At 31.4% G+C, this 4,957-nt stretch overlaps 1 long non-coding RNA gene across 1 annotated transcript; it reads left to right on the plus strand.

The window, feature by feature from the left end:
* The first annotated feature begins 1,253 nt into the window (after positions 1–1,253).
* Positions 1,254–3,745, plus strand: LOC127707823 (uncharacterized). Its single transcript, XR_007985029.1, has 4 exons — positions 1,254–1,401; positions 2,562–2,721; positions 3,022–3,128; positions 3,593–3,745. It is a non-coding gene; the product is annotated as an uncharacterized LOC127707823 (long non-coding RNA).
* The last annotated feature ends 1,212 nt before the right edge of the window (positions 3,746–4,957 follow it).

Genomic DNA, 4,957 nt, shown 5'->3' on the forward strand with positions numbered 1-4,957 from the left:
TGATACGCACCGTCTTGTGATTGAATTGTATCTATCGACATTGATTTCGTCCGTATATAGTTATCTGGCGTTTCTAGATTTTCATTGTACTTACTAATTATGGTCATAACTTTACTGTCAATTCCGAATTCATTCGGCCATTGTTTCTCGTCTGTCAAACAATCAGGTCCATGCACCCATAGTTTACTATTTTTAATTGTTCATACGATAAGCCATGTAAAAATAAGTCAGCAGGGTTGTGTTGTGTAGGGTAATATTTCCAGCTACTTTCACCTTTGAGCTCTTTGATTTTGGTAATTCTGTTTGCTAATTAGGTTTTAAGTTGCTTTCTTAAAGATATCCATTGTAGAATTATTTGATTGTCACTCCTTTGTACACATTTTTCAATGTTCCGTAAACTTGCCATTATATGTGACGATAATCGGACTCTTACTAATGGCATAAGTTCAAGTTGCGGTATGGTCAGCTTTCTTAAAGGTGCCACTCGATTTTAAGGCAACATAAAGATAGATTCCTTCCCTTTTATAAAGTCTGCAGAAGCGCTCTCACGCTACCGTGCTTGAATCAGTGAATACATGTAAGGTAGGTTCATCTGTACTGTCCATATTTAACGTAAGTAACGTCTTTTCAGGTTTTCATCGATAGAATGCCTCTCATGTCTTATTTCATATGGTATTTGATCGTCCCAACCAAGCTTCCCACCAAACACAGAACATTTTAGAAACGTTTTTTAAAGGTTTCAAATAAGTTAGTATCGAAAAAACGTTTAAGAAATGTTTTTAAAAGGTTAAATTGAAACGTTTTCTGTAACTATAGTAGAAATGTTTCTGCAAACATTTTTTAAACGTAAAAAAAACATTTTTTCAAAAATGTTTTTGATGAACATAAATAATACATTTTAAAACAACGTTTTTAATTTTGTTTTTTGATAATGTTTCAAAAATGTTTTTTAATAAGTATAGAAAAACTTTATAAATCATGTTTCCCATATCACCGCAATATTTTTGTTTTTAATAATTACTTTTAATTTTTAATTACAAAAAGTCATCTTCGATCTGTCGATATGATGATATGTTATGTCCAAAAAAAAAATTCTTGAATTCTAATAACTGGTTTCTTTTCTGTAGAACCGGGAACCAGTTGTAACTTATTAGTTAGTTTCGTATTTCATTTCTATATATCCATTTATCGCATCTCTAAAGTATTATCATATTCGAAGATAGACATTTTAATTGAGAAATGTATTATTTACGACAATAATTTGTATTAAAGCAGAATTCTTCATTAGATAAAATTTGTTCGAAACTTCCGGATACTCTCACCGCCTTTTTTAAATTGGGAAAACAACGACACTAGACATGCTAGAAGAGCAGTTCTACAGAATAGCGTTCAGTCTATGAGGTATGTATAAAATCAATAAACATTCGATGTATTTTGTAGAAATTGAGACAAATTACTGCATTATTTTCTCCATGACATTCGTATGATTTGCATGAGTCTATTTACATGATTAACAGATTTAACTACTACAGTATAGGCATAAATTCACATTCACCACTGCATGATGCCATCACGTGTCAATTTGTCATGCCTCGTGGGCTACTGGTATGACTTTTACACGAGGTAAATAAAATCAAGCTTCCGAAGACAGCATAATTAATCATTTAAACTACCCAGAGCGTAGTCAAATAATAATGACGTTTTGTACGGCTTTCTTATTTGACAAAACAAAATGTGGACGCCCTCCTCCAACTTCGTAGCAACAGCAAAAATCAAAAATATCCTTTCAAGACGTCATATTTTTTTTGGACTACCCATAGCCGTGCTGCCAGTGCTGGGCCTCATTTTACAAAATATCTTATGTGATTATGTCTGACTAAAACTAATTGTAACTTGCCAGTCATGAACAATTCAGTATTACCGCAAAATGTAACTGCATTTGATACGTTACACGATAGAAACATATTGATAATAGTTAAAAAGTAATCATAATCAAATGTTATAGTAAATAAAAATATTACGCAAGGGCACCTGACGAGGATGAACGGCCTTGGTCAAACTTGACCTGAATGATATCCGAAACACCGGGTGTAATATCATCAATTAAAGAAATTCATATACGACCAGTGTTGATTACCACAGATCATTTACGTTGGGAAAATCCTTTCAAATAAATAGATGGGTAAAAGTTTATAATGTAACACCAGAACAATCTACCGAGAAAAGGTCATATCAGATTTTAACAGTTAAAGATAATATATATTAATTTAAAGTAAATATATATAAGCGAAACATGCTATATATATAAATAAAAAAATCTTGCATTAATAGAATAAACCTGTAATTGAAGACAAACATTCAAATGCATATAAAATTGCATATAACGTATACACAGCGATACATGGAAAATCATTATAGAAACTCGATACGGACAAGAAATAAAATAATAATATTAGTAGGTTTTGCTAAGATTGGTTCATGGACACGATTATTTATAAAACAACTATTTGATTTCACGAAAAATAAATAAATAACAACAGGACTAAATTGTAATTTTGTAGGTCCAGTATTTGGTGTCACAGGGTGGTCACAGCCCTTCAAACTGTATAGGAAGGATGATGAAAAAGTGTGGCACTAATCAGTTATGGACCAAATACAGTCTGAAGGGGCAAAAGGGAAAAGAGGCATTCACAGGTCACCCTTTGTGCAGGATAATCATGAGTAAGTTGATTAAGAAAATATGTCGAACATTTAAAAGCAAGTGCCATTAATATAGATTGGAATTTTTATCTGACTTTAATCTCAAAAATAATTCATATGATGAATATGAATATAATGTTTCTCACTTATTATTTTAGATAGAAACAGAGTGCAAAGTTACATAAAGTTATTATATATATATATATATATATATATATATATATATATATATATATATATATATATATATATATATATAAGTTTAAAGAAGTTAAAAATAATAATGAAATATATCTTTTTAATTCTGTAATACTTTTTCAGAAAGTTGTACAAGAGTGTTCCCAAAATCCAAGGTTTCCGATATGGAGGGTGTCTTAATTGACTTCCTAAAACAGGCCCCACACAAGCCAGGAGGACCAAAATATAAGGTATTTTTCAATTGAAGAATTAAATATCTTAATATACGTTTAAGTGGAAGGTTTTATTTATTTAAAAGTTTATTTTTGCAATTTGGATATCTATACACAAATTTCTGAGCCACTTATAGCAATATAACATTTGCCAACCATGCAGAACTTCTGTTTATTTAGAGACATTAGAATAATACATTGTTATGTTCTTGACGATGGAATTATTGTCTTTATCCTACAAGTAAAACATTGAGATTTACATTTGTAGCAATTGCTTTTGACATGTAAAATATTATTTATGTTTTTTGCCTATCTTAATAATTACTTGGATTGCAAAAAATAGCATAACTTCCCCTTTATAGATTTAATGAAATAGCTTGATTGAAAGGGAGTACAACAACTAACTGGGGTTAAGAGTTATATGCTAAACAGTGTATTTGGGCGTACTGATCTCGTTAACAAATTGCTTTTGATCATTTCAGAAACCTGTAAGAAATGGACAGACGATTGCGCAAGAAGAATTGGAGTCTGAACAAATAAAACTGTTTAAAAGTACATTGATTCTACTGATTTTAGTCCTGTCAATACTGGTTTTTTTTTGTTGCAAAGTGATTAAAGATGTTTATAAAACTATATTCCAATTTCTGCAAACAATTGAAGCTTTGGTTATAAACTAGACCATTGACTGAAGTTATTATGATAATATGTCAAATTCTCGGTTTAAGAGATATGTTATCTCCTAGTCAATGCAAGAACCTTATTGAATTGACTTTCAAGGTCACAGGACCAAGTTTAAACAGTTAGAGGTTGACAAGCTTTGCTTTGGCATAGTTTTTTTTATAAAGAATATCTTCCTTTAGAGCTTTGGTGTAATGGTCAGTGTCGTCACCTCAAGTGCGGAGGTTGTGGGTTGGAACTTCGGCCCGGCCAAACCAATGACAATAAAATTATTATTTGTTGCTTCTCCCCAAAATGAGTTAGAGCAAAGACTTCTTGGCCCGTAGTCAGAATAATGTGACATGTCATCCTGCAAACTTGCCTTGTGGGCTAGAACCAAAAAATCTGGCACAACATGTTGGTGTATTACAAGACAGGGTATTAATTTTTAATAATCATGTTCTCATCCAGAATATGCATCTGACTTGCCACTGGTCGTTAAACAACCAACCATCCATCCAAGCTTATGGAGATGTTGCTTTTTCTTCAATTAAACACGTGCATTACCAATTAAGAAATGAATGAAATACAAAACACTGCACAATCAATTATATATTTTTAAACCAAAGTAATGGTGGTCGCACTAATGCATCATTGTTACACAAATGTATTGAAAATGTTTGTTGGAGGTTGACAGAAACGTTTTTCATAATACCTTATTTCAACGTTTTCTGAATGTTCCAAAATAACGTTTCTTCAAAATGTTTTTGAAACATTTATAAGAGTCTACAAATTTTGGTTTTTAAAACGTTTTAATAAAACATTCTAGAAACCAAAACAAAACATTTTTAAAACGTTTTTAAAATGTTGAATTGTTTGCTGGGTTCTGGTCCGTAAATCCTGAAAAAGTATTTTGCTAGGCACAGTAACTGGACTTAACATTCCAAGTGGATGGTAGATATTTTACGATCTTCTGAGTATTTCTCGTTTTGTAATTTGATTTTTTGGTAGCATAGAAAATGGTTTGAATCAAAATCTAATACAGTCATCTTTGATGTTCCATCGTAATCCTCAAACTGTAATGCAATTATCTCCATTGTTAACGTTACAAAATTTGGTTAAATCGTTAAGTGCAGTACAATTCGATGCCCATGAGCGTAAGTTGAATCCACCTTTGGTCATCAATGCTC

This window comes from Mytilus californianus, unplaced genomic scaffold, assembly GCF_021869535.1.
Source record: "Mytilus californianus isolate M0D057914Y unplaced genomic scaffold, xbMytCali1.0.p SCAF_7, whole genome shotgun sequence".
Taxonomy (NCBI): domain Eukaryota; kingdom Metazoa; phylum Mollusca; class Bivalvia; order Mytilida; family Mytilidae; genus Mytilus; species Mytilus californianus.